Source organism: Salvelinus alpinus, chromosome 5 (assembly GCF_045679555.1).
Source record: "Salvelinus alpinus chromosome 5, SLU_Salpinus.1, whole genome shotgun sequence".
NCBI classification, from domain to species: domain Eukaryota; kingdom Metazoa; phylum Chordata; class Actinopteri; order Salmoniformes; family Salmonidae; genus Salvelinus; species Salvelinus alpinus.
In genome coordinates, this window is record NC_092090.1 from 50,018,969 (window position 1) to 50,045,817 (window position 26,849).

Here is a 26,849-nt window from a genome sequence, read left to right on the forward strand (position 1 = left end):
TACCTAGATGAGGTCCCAACCCAGAGGTGCGTTCAACACAGCAAATCTTTGAAACATTAGGAGGATATGTCCACTAACAAACTCAAACTCGTTTTGCAAGTACACCAGAAAAATGTCCATCTATGAGGCACATAAGACACACGAAACAGGTCATGGACGTGTTCATTAGGGCACATCGTAACAAATGTTTCAAAGCGTAGTGCAATGGAACACCAAATCGAGTGTTTCTACACTGAACAAAACTATAAACGCAACATGTAAAGTGTTGTTCCCATGTTTCATGAGCTAAAATAAAAGATCCCAGAAATGTTCCATACGTACACAAAGCTTATTTCTCTTAAATGTTTTGCACAAATTTGTTTACATCCCTATCCCTTAGTGAGCATTTCTCCTTTGCCAAGATAATCCATCCACCTGACAGGTGTGGCATATGAAGAAGCTGATTAAACAGCATGATCATTACAAAGGTGCAACTTGTGATGGGGACATCATAAAGCCACTCATCTGCAACCATCACTTCATTATTCAGCATGATAATGCATAGCCCCATGTACACAATTCCTGGAAGCTGAAAATGTCCCAGTTCTTCCATGGCCTGCAAACTCACCAGACATGTCACTCATTGAGCATATTTGGGATGCTCTGGATTGACATGTACGACATCGTGTTCCAGTTCCCGTCAATATCCAGCAACTTCGCACAGCCATTGAAGAGGAGTTGGACAACATTCCACAGGCCACAATCATCAGCCTGATCAAATCTATGCGAAGAAAATGTGTCGCGCTGCATGGGGTAAATGCTGGTCACATCAGATACTGAATGATATTCTGATCCACACCCCTACCTTTTTTAAGGTATCTGTTACCAACAGATGCATATCTGTAATCCCAGTCATGTGAAATCCATAGATAAGGGTCTAATGAATTTACATAAATTGACTGATTTCCTTATATCAACTGTAAATATTTGAAATTGTAGCATTTAGCGTTTATATTTTTGTTCAGTATAATTGGACAAGTTAGTGGCTGCCCCCCATGGCAGGCTTGTAAACCTCTCTCAGTTGGTGCCAAAGTCCTGCCGGTGTGATCCGCATCCGCCGTGCCCTCTCCACTCAGCCTCCACGCTATCACTGGCACAGGACCAGGCACAGACACTGACTGACTGACCCACATAAAAAATACTACAGTTACATTTACTGTAGTGTTTTTGCAGACTGTAGTATGCTGTAGTATTTACCATAGTATACTATGAATCAAATCAATTAGTATCCATTATTAAAGTGACCAGTGAGTCCATGTACATAGGGCAGCATCCTCTAAGGTGCAGGGTTGAGTAACCGGGTGGTAGCCGGCTAGTGATGGCTATTTAACAGTCTGATGGCCTTGAGATAGAAGCTGTTTTTCAGTCTCTCGGTCCCAGCTTTGATGCACCTGTACTGACCTCGCCTTCTGGATGGTAGCGGGGTGAACAGGCCGTGACCCGGGTGGTTGATGTCCTTGATTATCTTGTTGGCATTCCTGTGACATCGGGTGGTGTAGGTGTTCTGGAGGGCAGGCAGTGTGCCCCCGGTGATGCGTTGGGCAGACCGCACCATCCTCTGGAGAGCCCTGCGGTTGCAAGCACTGTAGTTGACGTACCAGGCGGTGATATAGCCTGACAGGATGCTCTCAATTGTGAATCTGTAAACATTTGTGAGGGTCTTAGGGGCCAAGCAAAATTTCTTCAGCCTCCTGAGGTTGAAGAGACGCTGTTGCGCTTTCTTCACCACACTGTCTGTGTGGGTGGACCATTTCAGAACATCGGTGATGTGTACGCCGAGGAACTTGAAGCTTTTCACCTTCTCCACTACTGTCCTGTCGATGTGGATAGGGGCATGCTCTCTCTGCTGTTTCCTAAAGTCCACAATCAGCTCCTTCGTTTTGACGTTGTCGGAGAGGTTATTTTCCTCGCACCACTCCGCCAGGGCCCTCACCTCCTCTCTCTAGGCTGTCTTGTCATTGTTGGTAATCAGGCCTGCAACTGTTGTGTCATCTGCAAACTTGATGATTGAGATGGAGACATGCGTAGCCACGCAATCATGGGTGAACAGGGAGTACATGAGGGGCCTGAGCACGCACCCTTGTGGGGCCCCTGTGTTGACGAACAGCGAAGTTGAGGTGTTGTTTTCTACTTTCACCACCTAGGGGCGGCCGGTCAGGAAGTCCAGGACCCAGTTGCACAGGGTTCAGTCCCAGGGCCCCAGGCTTAGTGATGAGCTTGGAGGGTACTATGGTGTTGAAGGCTGAGCTATATTCAATTAACAGCATTTTTACATAGGTATTCATCTTGTCCAGATGGGATAGGGTGTCAGGTAAGGTAGAGGTGATATGATCCTTAACTTCTTGACGCTAGGGGTCATATTTTTTTATTTTCTTAAAATAACGTTCCCAAGGTAAACGGACTATTTCTCAGGTCCAGATCGTAGAATATGCATATAATTTACAGATTAGGATAGAAAACACTCCAAAGTTTCCAACTGTCAAAATATTGTCTGTGAGTATAACACAACTGATTCTGCAGGCGAAAACCTGAGAAAATATACCCCGGAAGTGATATATATATTTTTTTATCTGTGTTTCCTGGCCAGTCTTTCTTCCATTTAAAGGGGTATCAACCAGATTCTTTTTCCAATGGCTTCCTCAGGCTGTGACCAGGCTTTAGACATAGTTTCAGGCTTTTATTTTGAAAAATGAACGAGATTTTTCAAAAGTAGTCAGGTGTCCTCTGAGTAGTTCCTGCGCGCGAGAGGGGAGCTCTCCATTTTCCTTTTCTCTCTTATTGAATAGGTTACGGTCCGGTTGAAATATTATTGATTATGTTTGTTAAAAACAACCTGAGGATTGATTATAAAAAACATTTGACATGTTTCTACGACCATTACGGATACTTTTTTGGAATGTTCGTCGAACGGAACGAGGCTGTAGTTTTCTGAACATAACGCGCAACCCAAACAGCGTTTTTTTCTTATAAAAGTAATATTTATCGAACAAAAATGACATTTGTTGTGTAACTGGGAGTCTCGTGAGTGCAAACATCCGAAGATTATCAAAGGTAAGCGATTCATTTTATTGCTTTTCTGACTTTCGTGACCATGCTAATTTGGGGCTAGCTGTTGTAGCATTGATTGATATACTCACAAAATCTTGGATTTCTTTCTCTGGAAAGCATATTTTCAAAATCTGACACGATAGGTGGATTAACAACAAGCTAAGCTGTGTTTTGGTATATTTCACTTGTGATTTGCATGATTATAAATATTTTTTGTAATATTTTTGAATTTGGTGCCCTGCAATTCAGCGGTTGTTTAGGGAAATGATCCCGTAATCGGGATCTGTGCGCAGAAAGGTTAACTAGCCTCTCAAAGCACTGCATGATATTCATTTAGTTCAGTTACCTTTGCTTTCTTTGGTACAGGAACAATGGTGGACATCTTGAAGTAAGTGGGAACAGCAGACTGGGATAGGGAGAGATTGAATATGTCCGTAAACACACCAGCCACCTGGTCTGCGCATGCGCTGAGGACGTGGGTAGGGATGCCGTCTTGGCCATCAGCCGTGCAAGGGTTAACACATTTAAATGTCTTACTCACGTCGGCCACGGAGAACGAGAGCCCACAGTTCTTGGGAGCGGGCCACGTCGGTGGCACTATATTATCTTCAAAGCGGGCAAAGAAGGTGTTTAGCTTGTCCGGGAGCAAGACGTCGGTGTCCACGACGTGGCTGATTTTCCCGTTGTAATCCATGATTGTCTGTAGACCCTGCCACATATGTCTCGAGTCTGAGCCGTTGAATTGCGACTCCACTTTGTCTCTGTACTGACGATTTGCCTGTTTGATTGCCTTATGGAGGGAATAAGTACTCTGCTTGTATTCAACCATTTTTCCAGTCACCTTGCCATGGTTAAATGTGGTGGTTCTCATGGTTAAATGTGGTGGTTCGCTTTGTTCAAATATCAAATTACACCTTATTCTCTATAGTGCACTCTTTTTAATGCATTTTTTTTTGCCCAGTTTAGTTAAATAGCCTCCTCATTGGTCAAATTAGTGCACTATATATAGGGAATAGGGTGTAATTTGAGACAAATACAAATATGTGCGTTCTAAATAGTAGGAATATAATAATGTATGCAAAAATAGTTTTGTATTATGTGAAAATCTAGTATGTTTTAAATGCCAGGATGTTATACTCATTTCAACTTTTTATCTAGTAGAATTCACTGCACACTTTTTAGGAAGAAAATCGTATTTTCTGAGTCACTTGTGTTTGACAACAGCTGATAATCATCTGATAATCCGATAAGGAGACTCGCTGTACCTAAATGATCGAATGGTGTGAATCAACACAATTGTGCATTAGATTATCCATTCTCATGACGGGTGTTGATATTTGTTGTCTACTGCATTCGTTTTTACTAAACAGTAGGCTACGTTCTAAATGGTATGTAGTACGATTACTACATAATAGGCCTATGTAGTTTTAGTAAGTAGTAGGCGAGACAGATTTTGGATAAGGCCAGTGTGTCCCCCTACATAGTGTCTACTGCTATGGTGCCCTAATGGAAGGATGAGTCAAGGAGAAGAAACTGGCTGAGACTGATGGAGTCCCTTCTTTTAAGGCCACTGAGTCACCACCAACACATGCCAATCCAGCTGGCCAGATTCACTTCATAGCAGATAATAATGTATCACTAATCTGAGGCCATATGTATCAAGCGTCTCAGAGGAGTGCTGATTTAGGATCAGTTTAGCCTTTAAGATCACAATGAATAAGATTAAATGGACAGGGGGAGCTGATGCTACAACAGCTTGATATATACGGCCCCAGGTCCTTTAGTCAATGAATGTCTGTGAGACAAGTAAACTAAACAAGGAATCCAACTCTGAGAGGAATGGAGAGTGAGACAGTGTCAGATTGAATATACTGTAATCCCAAATATACTGTAATCCCATCTCCCTTATTAAAACACATTATTTTGCAAAGAATATCTACAGTGGCCTCAACAGCACTCTGTAGGGTAGCACCATGTTGTAGCCGGAGGAAAGCTAGCTTCTGTCCTCCTCTGGGTACATTGACTTCAAAACAAAACCTAGGAGGCTCATGGTTCTCACCCCCTTCCATAGACTTACACAGTAATAATGACAACTTCCGTAGGACGTCCTCCAACCTATCAGAGCTCTTGCAGCATGAACTGACATTTTGTCCACCCAATCAAAGGATCAGAGAATAGATCTACTGAAAGCATAAACTACAGCTAGCTAGCATTCCAGTGTTTAAAATGTGTTGAGTAGTTGACTCAAAGAGAGAGAAAGACAATAGTTGAGCAGTTGAACAAATTAATTTCTTCCGAATGAAGGAGAAGCGAGAGAGAGAGTGTCATTTTTATCACTTACTTAGCTAGCAAATGCAGCTAGCAAGTTTAGCCTAATTAAACACCCTGCTCAAACAGAGAAGGGTATGTTAGCTAGCTAGCTAGATGACTTTCCAACAACACTGGAACTCTTCCGAGTCAAGGTAAGCTTTTGATTTTACTAATTTGTAACTGCTTACTGACTACACTGTAACGTTACTGCATGATTGTAGCAGGCAGAGACCACTGCGCAGGAGGATAACACAAGCACGGAAATGCTGGTGGATGAACTCACCCAACCACAGAGACCTCTAAAAGAGGAAAAGATCAAAGGGCACAGACCGAGTGTGAAGTGGCCCAAAGCTGTTGAAAAGAGAGAGTGGGAAACAATCAACAACGACCTGACAAAAATCTTGGAACAACAGGTAGGAACAGCAGAGAAAAAGCTTGAAAGGATGGTAGACATTCTACCACTACGGAGAAGAGCGCTTTGGAGTAAACGAAAGGAGAAGTGGCAAGACACCACACGCGCCAGCCAAATCTAGGAGGCAGCAAGAGATCGAGATACTTGTCAGAGAGAGAAGGCAGCTGAGAAAGCAGTGGAAGAAGGCCTCTGATGCAGAGAGAGAAGGTCTCATGCTACTCCAAACAGACATCAAATGTCGGCTGGCAACCTTGCGAAGAGCGGAAAACTTAAGGAAACTTCGTAGGAAGAAGGAACACTCAAGAACACGGTTCTATAAAAAAAACTTTAAGTTTGTCAAAGACCTCTTCGCAAAGGAAAAGTGAGGAATCCTAAAAACTCCAAAGCCAGAACTGGAAGAACATCTGGAAAAGGTCCACCAGGACACGAAAAGGCATGAGCAGATAATCATCCCACATGACATCCCATCTATTCAACCACCAGAATTCAATCTGGACACTGACCCTCCAAAATGGAAGGAAGTAGAGAACGTTGTCCGACGAGCAAGAGCGGCCTCGGCTCCTGGGCCTAATGGAATACCATACAAGCTCTACAAGAACGCCCCGGATGTTCTACGCTTTCTTTGGAGGCTCATGAGGATAGTGTGGCAGAAGGAAATAATACCAAAGGCATGGCGAAGGGCTGGTGGTGTGCTAATCCCGAAAGAGAAGGATGCGACAGACATCAGTCAATTCCGACCAATCTCCCTTCTCAACGTCGAAGGGAAGATCTTTTTCAGTATAATAGCACAGAGGCTGACCACTTACCTGGAAAGGAACAAGTACATTGATACATCTGTACAGAAAGCAGGCATTCCTGGTTTCTCTGGTTGCCTGGAACATACTAGTATGATTTGGCACCAGATCCAAACAGCTAAGAAGGACAAGAGAGACCTCTATGTCATCTTCCTCGACCTGGCCAATGCCTTTGGCTCAGTTCCCCATGAACTCCTCTGGGAATCCTTTAACATTTTCCACGTACCAGAACCCATCACTACACTGGTAAAGGCCTATTTCCAAGACCTGCAATTGTGTTTCACAACACCTGACTTCACAACAACATGGCAGCGCTTGGAAGTAGGCATAATGGCAGGCTGTACAATTTCACCTCTGGCCTTCACTATGGCCATGGAAGTCATCATCAGGGCATCGAGATGGGTGGTCGGCGGTGAGAGAACTAAGGAAGGGCTCCGTCTCCCACCTATCTGAGCATACATGGATGACATGACTACACTGACCACCACTGCAGCATGCACCAGGCGGCTACTTGCAAAACTGCAGGATAACATCAAGTGGGCCCGGATGAAAATCAAGCCAAGCAAATCTCTAAGCATCTCCATAGTCAAGGGACAGCTTAAAGATGTGAGGTTCTGCATTGGAGATGACCCGATACCAACGGTGTCTGAGCAACCCGTCAAGAGCCTGGGTAGATGGTACAACGAAAGCCTCCGGGATAAAGATCAAGTGCAGCAAGTAAGGCAGGACATCGCCGACAGTCTTGAGAACATCAACAAGACCCTACTGCCTGGGAAGCTCAAGCTTTGGTGCCTACAGTTTGGACTTCTCCCCTGGGTAATGTGGCCACTCACCGTCTATGAGGTCCCAATAACAACAGTGGAGAAGAGGGAACGAACCATTACCACATACGTCAAGAAATGGCTGGGTGTCCCACGATGCCTGAGTAACATCGGCCTCTATGGCAAAGGGGTCCTTGAACTACCTCTTACAAGTCTAACGGAGGAGTACAAGTGCTATAAAGTAAGACTTCAGATGACATTGAAGGACTCCAAAGACCAGAGCATTAGCAAGGCTGCACCTTCCCTACAAACTGGACGGAAATGGACATCATCCAAGGCTGTGCAGCAAGGAACATCAGCCCTGAGACACCAAGACATTGTGGGGAATATCCAGCATGGAAGAGGAGGCTTTGGCCTGGCAGCAAGCAAACCAACGTTCTATAAGGCAACAACATCTGAACGCAGGAAGCTGGTGGTCGAGGAGGTGCGCAGACAGGAGGAGACTGCAAGAAGTGCAAAGGCTGTCTCTCTTGCTAAACAAGGGCAATGGACGTGGTGGGAAGGCCTGGAGAGGAGAAAGATCAACTGGAGTGGGCTTTGGCAAATGGAGGCAAGCAACATCAGCTTCATCATAAGAGCTGTTTATGATGTGCTTCCATCACCAAAAAACCTACATCAATGGTATGGCGAGGACCCGACCTGTCCCCTCTGCCCAGCTCCAGCGACTCTCAGGCATATAATGACAGGTTGCAAGACAAGCCTCTCACAAGGCCGCTACACCTGGAGGCACAATCAGGTCCTCGAGAGCCTGGCTGCAGCACTTGAGACCAAGAGAAGAGCAACCAATTCATTACCTCCAAAAACAAGCAATCCCGTCAAAACAACAACATTCATCCGGGAGAGACAGAAAAGACCCAAGCATCCTCCTACGAAGCCAGAAACTGGACACCTAGCCATGGCCCGGGACTGGAAGATGCTTGTCGATATTGGCCAGCAACTCATTTTTCCACCTGAGATTGCTTCTACCAACCTTAGACCAGACATGGTACTCTGGTCCCCTTCACGAAAGGCTGTGTACATCATAGATCTCACAGTCCAGTGGGAAAACTCTGTTGAAGAGGCCTACGGGCGTAAGAAACTGCGTTACACAGAGTTGGCAGCAGACGCAACTCAGCGTGGCTGGAATGCAAAAGTCTGGCCAGTTGAAGTGGGATGCAGAGGATTTGTGGCTTCTTCCACCATCAGGTTGCTGAAAGAACTTGGAATCCATGGACAGGCTCTGCGGCAGACCGTCAGAGCAGTTTCTCAAGCAGCTGAAAGAGGCAGCCAGTGGATCTGGATCAAACGGAAGGAACCTTGCTGGGCTATAACTTCATGACCCCCCACCCCCACCTGAGAACCCAATTCAGATCCCTCCAACTTGAGGAGGGCATATGAGGTATGCGGTCAGCTATAGGGCTGGCTCAGGGAAGAGGACGCCCCTGCCTTGCATAGTCCCGTGGGAAATCTTAATTGGGCATGGGACACAAGCTAAGGCTTGATCACCCTTTAGCTGGCCACCTTTGATGAGGGTGTTTAGTGATTAAAGGCCGAAACACCCACTGATTCTAAGGCACACTACTGAGGATGTGTCCCAAAATTGACATCTTAACCCAGGCTAAGAAATAAACCTCCCATGCCACTCTGTCAACATCACGGCAAATCTCATGTGAGTGCATACCATCTATTGGCACAATGGACAGTTTTAACATCTCGTCCCGTGTTTTATGATTCTAACGTTACTGCATGATTGTAGCAGGTTTTACAAAAGTGTTAGTTATATTAGCTATGCGGACTATGGCGTTACTTTAGCAAATATGGTGCTATGAAAGTGAATTGTGTTTACGCGTGATCAGTGGGTGTATATATTCCGCCGGTTCTGTTGAAAAACGTTCCTTAAACAGAAGCAAATGGAACAAAACGAGGATAAACATACCTGAATTTGTCCAATAGAAACTCTAGTGTGCAACTGTTGGACTAATGATTACACCTTATATCAGCTAGATGCAGGCAAGAGTGTGCAAGGTGGTATTGAACGTCACTGTCTGTCCATGTATCTCCTCAAATTTGTCTCTCGACCTGTGTGCACCTACGTTGTAAACTTTAATTCACAGGCTAGGTTGTAGCAACCTCATGATGGGTATAGGAAAAATGTGAGTATCATTTAGTAGCCTAAACCTATTGCTGTTACATTGAACTGGTATATGGAATATGAATGAGAGTCCCCTAACCTGGACGATGCTGGGTCAATTGTACGCCGCCCCAGGGGTCTCCCGGTCGTGGCCTGGCTGCGATAGAGCCTGGACTCAAACCAGGATCTCTAGTGTCACAGCTAGCACTGCGATGCAATGCCTTAGACCACTGCGTCACTCGGGAGGCCCCAACTAGACTTCTTTAACACTAGAACTGCCATAGGCCCATGTTACCTAAGCCTTTTATAAACACAACCTCATTATTATTCTTCCGATAGCATATATGAAATGTATTTATTAGACTGTTAGAATGTTGATGCGTTATTGGCTGGAAGTGTCAAAAATGTGCATTAGGCCTACATTTTTCACTAGGACTTTGTGAAACATATCCTTGACTCTATCTAAATAAACAACTATTGTTATATTTTTACATGGACATATTTCCACTAATATTTCTTCATGCAATTCATGCTTTACAATTGTTTACGCACTATTTATCTAGCCTTGGTGCTTATGTTTGCGCACCTTATGGATTGATATGCATCTGAAGCTTATGCTAAAGGTGACGCATTTCATAACATTCTCTAGCAGGCTGAAAGACTGAAAGGCCAGGCGGTTCTAGTGTTAAAGCAGTGGTGTAAAGTAAAATACTTTAAAGTACTACTTAATTCGTTTTTTGGGGTATCTGTACTTTACTGTTAATATTTTTTTTACTATTTTTACTTTTACTTCACTACATTCCTAAAGAAAATGATGTAATTTTTACTCAAAACATCTTACCTGACACCAAAAAGTTTTGATTGCTTAGCAGGACATGAAAATGGTCTAATTCACAAACTTATTAAGAGAACATCCCTGGTCATCCCTACTGCGTCTGATCTGGCGGACTCACTAAACACATGCTGCATTTGTAAATTATGTCTGAGAGTTGGAGATTGCCCCTGACTATCTGTAAATAAATAAAAACTAGAAAATGTGGCCATCTGCTTTGCTTAATATAAGGAATTTTCAATGATTTATACTTCTTATTTTACTTTTGATACTTAAGTACATTTTAGCAATTACATTTACTTTTGATACTTAAGTATATTTAAAACCAAATACTTTTAAACTTTTACTCAAGTAGTTTTTTACTTGGTGACTAACTTTTACTTGAGTCATTTTCTATGAAGATATCTTTACTTTTACTCAAGTATATGGAGCGACCATATAGTTTCTGTTTTGATGGGACAGGAAGTGTATTTTCAACACTGGCACAAACTCATCAGCCATTCAAATGCTTGGGAATAGAAGGGAGGGTGTAGTGATTGAAAGGTAAACAATCCAATCAAACAAACAAAACCAGAAGTGAGGGCGTTAATGTTGAAAATGACAAAATTAAATGAACGCAATTTGAAAACTGCATAACACTTCAAGGCACAACAATTCACTGGAGGGTTCTACTGGTGGTAATTAACATTTACATTTACATTTAAGTCATTTAGCAGACGCTCTTATCCAGAGCGAATTAAAACATATATATATTATTGTAGCTAACAATGAACAACTCCTGGAATTTCTACTCGTTGCACTAAGCCACGGAAATGGTTACGGATAACGTTTATAACGATACTCAGATTCTGCAATACTCTACACCCCACTGCCACAACCTTCCAAATGTGACTCTGTAACAAAGTAAGAAGCAGTCCTATTATTTTCAACAAAGAAATCTAGCTAGCTAGCACTGATGTCATCGTCAGGCTGAATCAGATGCTCGACTACAACACGATGGCTAATATGAACGAAAGACTGATGCCAGAAGCACCAGCTTTTTTAGCTTTGAGATGCCAGTATTCAAGACCGTTTGTTTATTGGGCAGAATAATTTATTGTCTCCTGTAATTTCACAGGCTCTGGGCATTAGGTAAAAATAACTCTCTGCTGAAGAGAAGCAGTAATTTGCAGAGACAACTGAAGACATGATGTCTGATGTGGAGACAGACCCAGAGGACCTGGATGCAATTTTTAATAACCTCCCCACCCTCGCGGTCAAATGTGTTTGAGGACCCGATTCCATCAGCAGACCAGAGAAGATGGGCCAAACACACTTCTGGGGAGAAAAGTGCCATCAGAACAAAAACTGGAGCAACCGTCTACTTCCACCGCAGCCCTACCCAAAACATCTGATTGTGCAATTGACCACAGACAACCACCTGCACCTTAAAGACTATTTTCACTGACTCTTCACACCTGCTTCTCAAGAGACTTTTTTCCACCGACTCCAACTCACTCACCCACCCTGACTTTTTACTAATCTTTATTACTTATAGTAACAAAATAAAGAGTGTGTATTATTGTTATATATGTATGTATTGCACTGTTGAGGAGAGCTTGCAATATTTGTTTGTTTGTTTAGTTATTTCATAACTTATTTTTTGGAAGGGGGTTTGGGATACATTTTTTACTTATGTTTTTATTTTTATTATTTTATAATTTAGCTTTCGAACATTTGTGCTTATTTTATATGGGGATAATTAGGAGTCTGAAACTAGGGGATTTGGTGCAGTGTAATTTTAACTATAATATGTTTTTATTTAGGTTATTCGCAAACAACTTTCTGAGATGGAACTCCGCATATGGATTCCTTCAATGGTTGATCATGAAGAGTAGGCAATGCCTAGGCCATGCAATGCTCTCTCCTCTTTTTACAATTTACATAGTGCAAGAGAACAATGTTAATAGCAAATAGGGAATAGACCATTTGGCATGCCGCCCTGCTGTGTACTCACTGTGCTGTGCTGTTGTGTGCTGCCAGACTCCGGCGGTGCAGTCAAGTTCAAATATGCTAAACCATCATTTGTGACATCATGATGTCGTCACCATCGACAACGGCTTTCAAACATCGCCGATAGACAATGCAACTGTAAAATCGGCCAACACTAACACACACACACACTGGTACAACTCAACACCTTTCATCAGGAGGCTGGCAAATCCTTCCTGTCTCTACTCAATGGTACAGATGGCCTTTTTAATTTGCAATGAGGAACAGGAGTGGAGCCTTTGCCCGCGGAGAACAGGTCTGCTTCCCAAATGACACCATATTCCGTATATAGTGCACTAGTTTTGACCAGGGTCCATACGTTATAATGAGCTGGCATTCATGTGTAATAGCCTTCTCCTTCCAGGTCAGCAGTGAGCGTATTATAATGACATAAGGTTTCAAAGTTTATTCACCACGTGCACAGGGTACAACAGGTCAAAATAGTATAGTGAAATTCTTACCTTGAGAGCTAATTCCCAACAATGCAGTGACAATAATAATAATAATAGAATAATAGAAAATAGATTAAAAAAGTATGTACAGGTCAGTGCCAGTACCTTATTCAATTTGCAAGGGTACTGGAGTGGTTGAGGTGGGTTTATACACAAAAAGTGGTAGTAGGATATACATGTAAACAGGGCTGAAAAGTGACTGGTAGCTGGTAGGAGTGATGCGCTGGGCCATCCACACCACCCTCTGTAGGGCCTTCCGGGCGCTGGCGGTGCAGTTGCCATACCAGACAGTGGTACAACGACCCAGGATGCTCTCAATGGTACAGCTGGAAGTTTCTGAGAATCTGAGTGGCCATGCCAAATCGTTTCAGCCTCCTGAAGGAGGAGAGGTGTTGCCATGCCTTCTTCATGACCGTTCTGGTGTAGGAGGACCACGTTAAGTGATGTGGACACCTAGGAACTTGAAACTTTTGAAGCTATTCACTGTGGCCCCCGTGATGTGGATGGGGGTGTATTTGTATTTATTATGGATCCCCATTAGCTGCTGCCATTAGCTGTGCACCCCCCCTGTTTCCTGTAGTCTACTATCAGCTCCTTGTTCTTGTTGACGTTGAAGGAGGGTCAGCGTGGCGGTAGCGTTGATGCCTACTATCACCAAAAGGGGTGAGCCAATCAGCAAGCTCAGGATCTAGTTGCAGAGGGAGGTGTCCAGTACCAGGGTCCTAAGCTTGGTGATGAGTTTGGAACGGACAATGGTGCTGAACACTGAGCTGTAGTCGATGAACAGAATTCTCACATAGGTATTTTTCTTGTCCAGGTGGGAGAGGGCAATGTGGAGTGCAATTGAGATTGTATCGTCTGTAGATCTGTTGGGGCAGTATGCAAATTGGAGTGGGTCTAGGGTGTCTGTGATGATGGCGGTGATGTGAGCCATGACCAGCATTTCAAAGCACGATATGATTACAAACAGTTGAAGTTTGAAGTTTACAATAACCTTAGCCAAATACATTTAAACTCAGTTTTTCACAATTCCTGGCATTTAATCCAAGTAAAAATTCCCTATCTTAGATCAGTTAGGATCACCACTTTATTTTAGTGTCAGAATAATAGTAGAGTGATTTATTACAGCATTACAGTGGGTCAGAAGTTTACATACACTCAATTAGTATTTGGTAGCATTGCCTTTAAATTGTATAACTTGGGTCAAACGTTCCGGGTAGCCTTCCACAAGCTTCCCACAATAAATTGGGTGTATTTTGGCCCATTCCTCCTGACAGAGCTGGTGTAACTGAGTCAGGTTTGTAGGCCTCCTTGCTCGCACACGCTTTTTCAGTTCTGCCCACAAATTTTCTATAGGATTGAGGTCAGGGCTTTGTGATGGCCACTCCAATACTTTGACTTTGTTGCCCTTAGGTCATTTTCCACAACTTTGGAAGTATGCTTGGGGTCGTTGTGCATTTGGAAGACCCAAGCTTGAACTTCTTGACTGATGTCTTGAGATGTTGCTTCAATATATCCACATAATTTTCCATTCTCATGATGCCATCTATTTTGTGAAGTGCACCAGTCCCTCCTGCAGCAAAGCACTCCCACAACATGATGCTGCCACCCCCGTGCTTCACGGTTGGGATGGTGCTCTTCGGCTTGCAAGCCGCCCCCTTTTTCCTCCAAACATAATGATGGTCATTATGGCCAAACAGTTATATTTTTGTTTCATCAGACCAGACGACAGTTCTCCAAAAAGTACGATCTTTGTGCCCATGTGCAGTTGCAAACCGTAGTCTGGCTTTTTTTATGGCGATTTTTGAGCAGTGGCTTCTTCCTTGCTGAGCGGCCTTTCAGGTTATGTCGATATAGGACTCGTTTTACTGTGGATATAGATACTTTTGTTCCAGTTTCCTCCAGCATATTCACAAGGTCCTTTGCTGTTGTTCTGGGAATGATTTGCACTTTCGCACACCAAAGTACGTTCATCTATAGGAGACAGAACGCATCTCATTCCTGAGTGGTATGATGGCTGCGTGGACCCATGGTGTTTATATTTGCGTACTATTGTTTGTACAGGTGAATGTGGTACCTTCAGGCGTTTGGAAATTGCTCCCAAGGATGATCCAGACTAGTGGAGGTCTACAATTCTTTTTCTGAGGTCTTGGCTGATTTCTTTAAATTTTCCCATGATGTCAAGCAAAGAGGCACTGAGTTTGAAGGTAGGCCTTGAAATACATCCACAGGTACACCTCCAATTGACTCAAATTATGTCAATAAGCTTATCGGAGGCTTCTAAAGCCATGACATAATTTTCTGGAATTTTCCAAGCTGTTTAAAGGCAACATAGTGTATGTAAACTTCTGACCCACTGGAATTGTGTTACAGTGATATATAAGTGAAATAATCTGTCTGTAAACAATTGTTGGAAAAATTATTTGTCATGCACAAAGTAGATGTCCTAACTGACTTGCCAAAACCATAGTTTGTTAACAAGAAATTTGTGGAGTGGTTGAAAAACGATTTTTAATGACTCCAACCTAAGTGTATGTAAACTTCTGACTTCAACTGTATGTTAGTGCTACAGGGTGATAGTCATTGTGGAAGGTAGCCTGAGACTTATTTAGAACAGGAATGATGGTAGTCAGCTTGAGACATGTGGGGTTTACAGACTGGGACAAGGAGAAGTTGAAAATGACCGTGAAGATCACTGCCAGCTTGACTGTATCCCCCCCACATGCGTCAAGTGTCGGAGACGGTGTAATAGAATTCGACCTTGTTTCTATATTGTCCTTTTGCCTGTTTGATGGCTCCGCTCAGCCGTAGAGTTGGGGTTGGCTGCGATAGCCCTGTGTGCGGTAGTTCTGTCCTTAAGCTTAGTGCGTACCTCGGTATTATTCCAGGGCTTTTGATTGGGGAAGCAGCAAACCTTCACTGTGGGGACAACGTGAAGCATTTTCTGATGAAGCCCGAGACGGAGGTGGTTAGCTCGTCGATGCTATCGGCGGAGTCCCGATACATATTCCAGTAAGCACTAGCAAAGGAATCCTGCAAAATAGCCTCAGATTCGGAGGACCATATCTCTACGGAGCAGGTCACGGGTACTTCCTGTTTGAAGTCTGAAAGGGGGGTGTTGGGGATGTTGAGGGTTATGTGGCAAGTGGAAATGCTGGAACTACATACACTACATGTCCAAAAGTACATGTACCGACTGCTCGTCGAACATCTCATTCCAAAATTGTGGATATTAATATGGAGTTGGTCCCACCTTTGCTGCTGTAACAGGAAGGCTTTTGGGAAGGCTTTCCACTAGATGTTGGAAAATTGCTGTGGGGACTTGCTTCCATTCAGCCATAAGAGCATTAGTGAGGTCGGCCACTGATGTTGGGCGATTATGCCTGGCTCGCAGTCGGAGTTCCAATTCATCCCAAAGGTGTTAGATGGGGTTATGGTCAGGGCTCTGTGCAAGCTAGTCAAGTTCAACACAGATCTTGACAAACCATTTCTGTGTGGAACTCAATTTGTGCATGGGGGGGATGGTCATGCTGTAACAGGAAAGGGTCTTCACCAAACTGTTGCCACAAAGTTGGAAGCACAGAATCGTATAGAATGTCATTGTATGCTGTAGTGTTAAGATTTCCCTTCACTGGAACTAAAGGGCCTAGACCGAACCATGAAAAACAGCCCCAGGCCATTATTCCTCCACCACCAAACTTTACATTTGGCACTATGCATTCGGACAGGTAGCGTTCTCCTGGCATCCGCAAAACCCAGATTCATCCGTTGGACTGCCAGATGGTGAAGCATGATTCATCACTCCAAAAAAACGTGTTTCCACAGCTTCAGAGTCCAATTGCGATGAGCTTTACACCAGTCCAGCCGATGCTTGGCATTGTACATGGCAATCTTAGGCTTGTGTGTGGCTGCTCGGCCATGGAAACCCATTTCATGAAGCTCCTGATGAACAGTTCCTGTGCTGACGTTGCTTCCAGAGGCAGTTTGGAACTCTGTAGTCAGTGTTGCAACCGAGGATAGACTGTGAGCTTGTGTGGCCTACCACTTCGCAGCTGAGCCGTTGTTGCTCCTAGACGTATCCATTTAACAATAGCAGCACTTACAGTTGACCGGGGCAGCTCTACGGGGCAGAAATGTGACAAACTGACTTGTTGGAAAGGTGGGATCCTATGACGGTGCCACGTTGAAAGTCACTGAGCACTCCAGTACGGGCCATTCTACTGCCAATGTTTGTCTATGGAGATTAAATGGCTGTGTGCTCGATGATATACACCTGTCAGCAACAGGTGTGGATGAAATAGCTGAATCCACTAATTTGAAGGGGCATCCACATACTTTTGGTTATGTAGTGTACAGTGGTTCTTCCTGTAAAAGTTGTGTCGTACTGCAGCACACCTTGCGGGCAGAATTCTATGGCACGTTATTTAAGTGTCAGCCATTGTTGCCATTAATGCTAGTTAGACCACCAGAGGGCATCTTGGAGAAGCATTTAACTTTTGTTATATTGGCTGTACTAGAGAAGTTAAGTAAGAACATAGTAAACTCAGCAAAAAAAGAAACTTCGCTTTTTCAGGACCCTGTCTTTCAAAGATAATTCCTAAAAATACAAATAACTTCACAGATCTTCATTGTAAAGGGTTTGAACACTGTTTCCCATGCTTGTTCAATGAACCATAAACAATTAATGAACATGCACCTGTGGACCGTTCGTTAAGACACTAACAGCTTACAGACGGAAGGCAATTAATGTCACAGTTATGAAAACTTAGGAGAATAAAAGAGGCCTGTACTCTGGAGCAGGATCGATTTGGAGGTGGAGGGTCCGTCATGGTCTGTGGCGGTGTGTCACAGCATCATCAGACTGAGCTTGTTGTCATTGCAGGCAATCTCATCGCTGTACGTTACAGGGAAGACATCCTCCTCCCTCATGTGGTACCCTTCCTGCAGGCTCATCAAGACATGACCCTCCAGCCATACTGCTTGTTCTGTGTGTGAATTCCTGCCAGACAGGAATGTCAGTGTTCATCCAGGGCCAGCGAAGAGCCCGGATCTCAATCCCATTGAGCATGTCTGGGACCTGTTGGATCGGAGGATGAGGACTAGGGCCATCCCCCCCCCAGAAATGTCCGGGAACTTGCAGGTGCCTTGGTGGAAGAGTGGGGTAACATCTCACAGCAAGAACTGGCAAATCTGGTGCAGTCCACAAGGAGGAGATGCACTGCAGTACTTAATGCAGCTGGTGGCCACACCAGATATTGACTGTTACTTTTGATTTTGACCCCCCCCATTGTTCAGGGACACATTATTCCATTTCTGTTAGTGATCTGTTCTGAATGAGTGTCATGGGTCAGCAAAGAAACAGGAACAGTAATGTGATATACGAGCCCTGTTCCTATTGGACGATTATCCAGGGCTCAAACTGGAATGATTGACTGTAGGGGAACCAAAGGAATGTGTAATGCAGTGGCCAATGCGCCATCTAAGAGATTGTTTACGGAGCTACCGGGAATCAGAGCTTACGGGAGTGAAGGGCTTGGGTACTCAGGGAATTTAAAGGGAAAACACACTGGTGGATTTGACAGACAAGGAGAGGAGACCTTGCCTCCTACCTGGGTTGGTGCAGGGGAATTCCCTGGCTTGTCACCTCCTCGCCTCTTCGTGGATAGAGAGCAGGTCGGGGAAAAATTACCCCTTTCTCCACAATAGAGGCAGAGGCCCAGATTCCTCCTTCGCCTATGCTCTGCCTCGGGCAAACGTCCCGAGCCCACCTCCATCGGCTCTGGCCACGGAGCAGGGGTAGCCATGGGCTCCGAATTCCGCGCAGGTCTTCTTCGGGACCGCAGGAGGTTCTCCAACTGGATCACCATGCTGATGAGCTGGTCGAATGACAGGATGTCATTACGGCAGGCTAACTCCAGCTGTACCTCCTCCTGCAGTCCGCTGCGGAAAACGGTGACCAATTCATTCCATCCGGTGGAGGCCGCGATGGTCCAGAACTCCAGGGCAAACTCTGAGGCGGTCCTAGATCCCTGGTGTAGTCGGAGTAGACATTCAACCTCCACTTGGCCCTCCACAGGATGATCAAACACGAGCGGAAGAGGAGGGTGAAGCGCTCATAGGACTCGACCTCAGGTCCGCCCGTCTCCCAGACCAGAGCACCCTAGTCCAGAGCTCGTCCGGTCAGTGCCGAGATGATGGTGGCAACCCTGTCTCTCCGGAAACAGCCCCGGGGTAGCGAGCGAGGTACATGTCGCATTGTAGAAGGAACCCCTTGCATCTAGCTGGTGGGCCGTTGAAGCGCTTCGGGAGGGACAGGGGTATTCCACAGACCACCTCCGATGGAACGGAGGTTGATCGTGGTGTGGGAGCTGGTACCGGAGCTGGAGCCTGGAGGGACTGCACACTCCCCTCCAAGCGCTGAATGGTTGCCAGCACACTGTCCATGGTGATTCCGAGTCTGGAGAGACAGGCCTCATGTACTGTCTCTACAATGGTCGCCAGCTCGGTCTTTCTTGCTGTCTCCATTTTGCAGATCGGTTATTCTGTCACGCTGGTATAAAACATTTGGAGACAGGCGCAGGAATACACAATAGGGGTTTTTAATACACCCAAAACAAACGTATACAAAAACACTGGGCTGTACCCAAACAAAAGAGTGAGGGTAAACCTCACTGAACTACAAGGGATGATACCCGTAATACACAATATATAAAGCACGCAGCATAACAGCTGCACCAACGCAGAGGTACTCACACGACCAACGGACATGGGAACAATAACCGACAAAGACAGAGGGCACATATATAACATACTAATCAGGGGAAATGGGAACCAGGTGTGTGTAATCAGACAAGACAGCCCGGGGTTGATGATAATGAATCCTGTTCAGTGAAGCCTAGAAAGCCGGTGACATAGACCTCCGGAACTGGTGAACAGAATGAGCATCAGATCAGTACAGGGGGATCCGTGACAGGAATATCACCTGTTGCACGGCGAGAGGTTGCATGCTCCTCAAACAATGGTTGTTGTGGGAAGTGAGATAACCGGAGTAGCCTACCAGGCATGTAGGGTGACCATATGTCCCGGATTGTACGGGACAGTCACTATTTTGGCCCTTTGTCCCACAACCAAATAATAATGTCTTGTATTTTATAAACAAATTCAAACACCACAAGTTAATTTGTTCTATATTTCAGTCAGACATTCCAACCTGTCTCTTGCAGTGTTGTTGTGCTTTAAAAAAATACATCATAGGGATGTGGTACTGGTGATGTTAAACACTTCTTCATCGTTGTTGAGATCTGATATTCTGAGCAGCGCCAGATGAGACGTAGGCCAATGTCATAGGCCTATCATCAACCAATCACATTTCTAAAAACCTTTGGGCTAAATTCCAACTAAACTTGGAGAGGACAGTTAGGCCTCACTACTTACAAAAAGTGTGCTTCTGATGAAGAGCTACAAAAGTAAGTAAATAGCCATATTAGAATGAAAGATATAAGCTAATTTTGGCAAACTTTTGAGGCTCTCCAGTTTCCATGCTCATTAATTGCTCATTCAACATACAGTGCCTTCAGAGAGTATTCTGATCCCTTGACATTTTGTTATGCTACAGCCTTGTTCTAAAATGGATTAAATAAATCAAAATCCTCAGCAATCTACACACAATAGCCCATAATGACAAAGAGAAAATAGGTTTTTAGAAATTGTTGCTAATTTATTAAAAAAATATATAAAATAGTAATAGCTTTTTTTACCTAAGAATTCAGACCCTTTGCTATGAGACTTAAAATTTAGCTCAGGTGCATCCTGTTTCCATTGATCATCCTTGAGATGTTTCTACACATGTTGTAAATTCCATTGATTGTAAAAGGTACACACCTGTCTATATAAGATCCCACAGTTGACAGTGCATGTCAGAGCAAAAACCAAGACATGAGGTCGAATTAATTCTCCGTAGAGCGCCGAGACAGGAATGTGTCGAGGCACAGATCTGGGGAAAGGTACCAAAACATTTCTGTACCATTTAAGGTCCCCAAGAACACAGCGGCCTACATCATTCTTAAATGGAAGAAGTTTGGAACCACCAAGACTCTTACTAGAGCTGGCCGCCCGGCCAAACGGAGCAATCAGAGGAGAAGGGCCTTGGTCAGGGAGATAACCAAGAACCCAATGGTCATTCTGACAGAGCTCCAGAGTTCCTCTGTGGAGATAGGAGAACCTTCCAGAAGGACAACCATCTCTGCAGCACTACATCAATCAGGCCTTTAGAGTGGCCAGATGGAAGCCACTCCTCAGTAAAAGGCACATGACAGCCCGCTTGGAGTTTACCAAAAGGCACCTAAAGGACTCTCAGGTCATGAGAAGCAAGATTCTCTGGTCTGATGAAACCAAGATTCTACTCTTTGGCCTGAATGTCAAGCGTTACGTCCGGAGGAAACCTTGCACGATCCCTATGGTGAAGCAGGTTGTGGCAGCATCATGCTGTGGGGATGTTTTTCAGTGGCAGGGACTGGGAGACTAGTCAGGATTGAGGGAAAAATGAACGGAGCAAAGTAAAGATGAAAACTTGCTCCAGAGCGCTCAGGAACTCAGACTGGAAGATGGTTGGAAGATGGTTCACCTTCCAACAGGACAACAACTCCAAACACACAAGCCAAGAAAATGCAGGAGTGGCTTTGGGACAAGTCTCTGAATGTCCTTGAGAGGCCAGCCAGAGCCCGAACATGAACCAGATCTCTGGAAAGACCTGAAAATAGCTGTGCAGCGATGCTCCCCATCCAACCTGACAGAGCATGAATGGATTTGCAGAGAAGAATGGGAGAAACTCCCCAAATACAGATGTGCCGAGCTTGTAGCATCAAACCCAAGAAGATTTGAGGCTGTAATCACTACCAAAGGTGCTTCAACAAAGCACTGACTAAAGGGTCTGAATACTTATGTAAATGTGATATCAGTGTTTTTATTATTATTTTTATTCTCTCTTTTAACTTTGTCATTATGGGGTATTGTGTAGACTGATGAAGGGAAAAAACGATGTAATCAATTTTAGAATATGGCTGAAAAGTAACAAAATGTGGAAAAAGTCAAGGGGTCTGAATACTTTCCGAATGCACAGTATTCGGTGACATTTGGTCAAAAGTGGTACACTATATAGAGAATAGGGTGCCATTTGGGATGCGAAAGTCACAATAGTGTAACACCTACAGTAAGGATACTGTTCGAGGCAGTGAAGGTAAAGAATGTCTGTGCTCTAACTCGTCAACTGCATAAGAGAAAAGTGGGAAAGGTGGAGCAATCTTTGTAAGCAGTATGAGGCACATGTTTTGGACAGGTTTTTGAAACTGGGAAAAGAGAGGAAAGAAAATTCAGCCTCCGATCCCCACCTCAGAATGAATTGCCCAATGGCATGCTGCTACAGTATCACAACTATTTATATCCTACCAGGTATGTTGACTGAGAAGTGAGAAGAGGAACACATTCAAATCAAATTCTACTTCTCACATGCTTTGTAAACAACAGGTGTAGACTAACATTGCCATGCTTACTTACAAGCCCTTCCCAACAATGCAGAGCAACAAATGATAGAAATAAAAAAACGAAGAATAAATAAACAATGTGTAACAATAACTTGGCTATATACACGAGGTACCAGTATCGAGTCGAAGTCATTGAGGTAGATATGTGTATACAGTTAAAGTCGGAAGTTTACATACACCTTAGCCAAATACATTAAACTCAGTTTTTCACAATTCATGACATTTAATCCTAGTAAATATTCACTGTCTTAGGTCAGTTAGGATCACCACTTTATTTTAGGAATGTGAAATGTCAGAATAATAGTAGAGAGAGTGATTTATTACAGCTTTTATTTCTTTCATCACATTCCCAGTGGGTCAGTGTCACGTCCCTGACCTTATTTCCTTTGTTTTGTCTTTGTTTAGTATGGTCAGGGCGTGAGTTGGGGTGGGCAGTCTATGTTATTTGTTTCTATGTTTAGGGTTGTTAACTAGCCTGATATGGTTCTCAATCAGGGGCAGGTGTTTTACGTTTCCTCTGATTGAGAACCATATTAAGGTAGGCTGTTCTCACTGTTTGTTTGTGGGTGATTGTTCCTGTGTCAGTGCCACAAGGGACTGTTTTCGTTCGTGTGTTCTTTCCTGTTCGTGCGTTCATGTTTTATGTTCTCAAGTACAGGTCTGTTCACGTTGTTTATTGTTTTGTAGTTTGTTAAGAGTTTTTCCATCTTCGTCTTTCTTTAATAAAACAAACATGTATTCAACCCAGGCTGCGTTTTGGTCCGATCCATGCTCCTCTTCAGACGAGGAGAAAGACGAGCGTTACAGTCAGAAGTTTACATACACTCAATTAGTATTTGGTAGCATTGCCTTTAAATTGTTTAACTTGGGTCAAACGTTTCAGGTAGCCTTCCACAAGCTTCCCACAATAAGTTGGGTGAATGTTGGTCTATTCCTCCTGACAGAGCTGGTGTAACTGAGTCAGGTTTGTAGGACTCCTTGCTCGCACACGCTTTCCTATGGGATTGAGTTCAGGGCTTTGTGATGGCCACTCCAATACCTTGACTTTGTTGTTCTTAAGCCATTTTGCCACAACTTTGGAAGTATGCTTGGGGTCATTGTCCATTTGGAAGAACCATTTTTGACCAAGCTTGAACTTCTTAACTAATGTCTTGAGACGTTGCTTCAATATATCCACATAATTTTCCTGCCTCATGATGCCATCTATTTTATGAAGTGCACCAGTCCCTCCTGCAGCAAAGAACCCCCACAACATGATGCTGCCACCCCCGTGCTTCACGGTTGGGATGGTGTTCTTCGGCTTGCAAGCATCCCCCTTTTTCCTAAAAACATAACGATGGTCATTATGGCCAAACAGTTGTATTTTTGTTTCATCAGACCAGAGGACAGTTCTCCAAAAAGTACAATCTTTGTCCCCAAGTGCAGTTGCAAACCATAGTCTGGCTTTTTTATGGCGGTTTTGGAGCAGTGGCTTCTTCCTTGCTGAGCGGCCTTTCAGGTTATGTCGATATAGGACTAATTTTACTGTGGATATAGATACTGTTGTACCTGTTTCCTCCAGCATCTTCACAAGGTCCTTTGCTGTTGTTCTGGGATTGATTTGCACTTTTCGCACACCAAGGTACGTTCATCTCTAGGAGACAGAACGCGTCTCCTTCCTGAGCAATATGACGGCTGCGTGGTCCCATGGTGTTTATATTTGCGTACTATTGTTTGTACAGATGAACGTGGTACCTTCAGGAATTTGGAAATTGCTCCCAAGGATGAACCAAACTTGTGAAGGTCCAAAAATAATAATAATCTGAGGTCTTGGATGATTTCTTTTGATTTTCCCATGATGTCATGCAAAGAGGCACTGAGTTTGAAGGTAGGCCTTGAAATACATCCACAGGTACACCTCCAATTGACTCAAATGATGTCAATTAGCCTATCAGAAGTTTCTAAAGCCATGACATAATTTTCTGGAATTTTCCAAGCTGTTTAAAGGCACAGTCAACTTAGTGTATGTAAACTTCTGACCCACTGGAATTTTGATATAGTGAATTATAAGTGAAATAATCTGTCTGTAAACAATTGTTGGAAAAATTACTTGTGTCATGCACAAAGTAGATGTCCTAACTGACTTGCCGAAACTATAGTTTGTTAACAAGACATTTGTGGAGTGGTTGAAAAACGAGTTTTAATGACTCCAACCTAAGTGTATGTAAACTTCCGACTTCACGTGTATTTGGCTAAGATGTATATACACTTCCGGCTGTATTACTGATCTTAGATTTTTAATTAATAGATTTTAGATATGAATTCAAATGAGTTTTTTTGCTAAATGCTATATATCCATTGTTTAGCTGGAATGGAATTTTTGTATCCTGTATATTTGACTCTGATATGTAGCTGTCCCACCTAGTTATCTTAAAATTAATGCACTAACTGTAAGTTGCTCTGGATAAGAGCGTCTGCAAAATGACTAAAATGTGAAATGTAAATGTTTTACATATAGATCTCACATAACTTTGTAGATTTGTCATAAATGTATAATTTTTACAGTTCTTTATTAAATATGTAGTTGTTTGTTACATTTGACTGTGTTCCACTTATTTCCTTGAGCGTGAGTCGGATATATATAGTTTTACAAAACAACATGATTATTTGTGACTCTCTGTGTCACGATCGTCTTGACTTTGAATGGAGGACCAAAACGCAGCGTGTGAAAAATAAGACATCTTTTTTTAATGAAGGAAAAAACTAACACTTACAAAATGAACAAAACAACCGATCGTGAAGCTAAGAAGAACTAAGTGCACACATGCAACATAGAACATAAACATAGACAATTACCCACAAACGCATGATGCCTATGGCTGCCTTAAATATGGCTCCCAATCAGAGACCAATGAAAGACATCTGTCTCTGATTGAGAACCACTCAGGCAACCATAGACTTACATAGACAACTACACTAGACACTGCCCCATACACATACAACAACCCCTAGACACTACAAAAACACATACATTCCCCATGTCACACCCTGACCTAACTAAAATAATAAAGAAAACAAAGAATACTAAGGCCAGGGCGTGACAGTACCCCCCCCAAAAGGTGCGGACTCCGGCCGCAAAACCTGACACAGAAAGGGAGGGTCCGGGGTGGGCCTTAATATGGCGGCGGCTCGGGTGCGGGACGTGGCCCCCACTCCACCATTGTCAATATCCGCTTCGGTGTCTCTGGTAGATCCTGGCTGACTGGCGGCTCTGGCTGCTCATGGCTGGCTGGCGACTCTGGCTGCTCATGGCTGGCTGGCGACTCTGGCTGCTCATGGCTGGCTGGCGACTCTGGCTGCTCATGGCTGGCTGGCGACTCTGGCTGCTCATGGCTGGCTGGCGACTTTGGCTGCTCATGGCTGGCTGGCGACTCTGGCTGCTCATGGCTGGTTGGCGGTTCTGGCAGATCCTGGCTGGTTGGTGGCTCTAATGGCTCGGGACAGACGGATGGCTCAGATGGCGCTGGGCAGACGGATGGCTCAGATGGCGCTGGGCAGACGGGCAGTTCAGGCGCCGCTGGGCAGACGGCAGACTCTGGCCGGCTGAGGCGCACTGTAGGCCTGGTGCGCGGTGCCGGAACTGGTGGTACCGGGCTGGGGACACGCACCTGAAGGCTAGTGCGGGGAGAAGGAACAGGGCATACTGGACCCTGGAGACGCACATTAGGCCTAGTGCGTGGTGCCGGAACTGGTGGTACCGGGCTGGGGACACGCATCTCAGGGCTAGTGCGGGGAGCAGCAACAGGACGCACAGGACTCTGGAGACGCACAGGAGGCTAGGTGCGTGGTGCCGGAACTGGTGGTACTGGGCTGGAGACACACACCATAGGGCTAGTGCGTGGAGGAGAAACAGGGCTCTGGAGACGCACAGGAAGCCTGGTGCGTGGTGTAGGCACTGGTGGTACTGGGTTGGGGCGGGGAGGTGGCGCCGGAAATACCGGACCGTGCAGGCGTACTGGCTCCCTTGAGCACTGAGCCTGACCAACCTTACCTGGTTGTATGCTCCCCGTCGCCCGACCAGTGCGGGGAGGTGGAATAACCCGCACCGGGCTATGTAGGCGAACCGGGGACACCATGCGTAAGGCTGGTGCCATGTAAGCCGGCCCGAGGAGACGCACTGGTGGCCAGATGCGTTGGACCGGCTTCATGACATCCGGCTCAATCCTCAATCTAGCCCTGCCAGTGCGGGGAGGTGGAATAACCCGCACTGGGCTATGAACACGTACAGGAGACACCATGCGCTCTACTGCGTAACACGGTGTCTGCCCGTACTCTCGCTCTCCATGGTAAGTACAGGGAGTATGCGCAGGTCTCCTACCTGACTTCGCCACACTCCCTTTTAGCCCCCCCCCAAGAATTTTTTGGGGCTGACTCACAGGCTTCCTACCGCGTCTTCGTGCTGCCTCCATTCGCCGGTATCCC

The 26,849-nt window shown here is 44.7% G+C and overlaps 1 protein-coding gene across 1 annotated transcript in view; it reads right to left on the reverse strand.

The window, feature by feature from the left end:
* Positions 1–26,849, reverse strand: part of LOC139576292 (protein kinase C-binding protein NELL1-like) — a 528,592-nt gene that overhangs the window by 498,014 nt on the left and 3,729 nt on the right. The gene's annotated exons all lie outside the window — the stretch shown is intronic.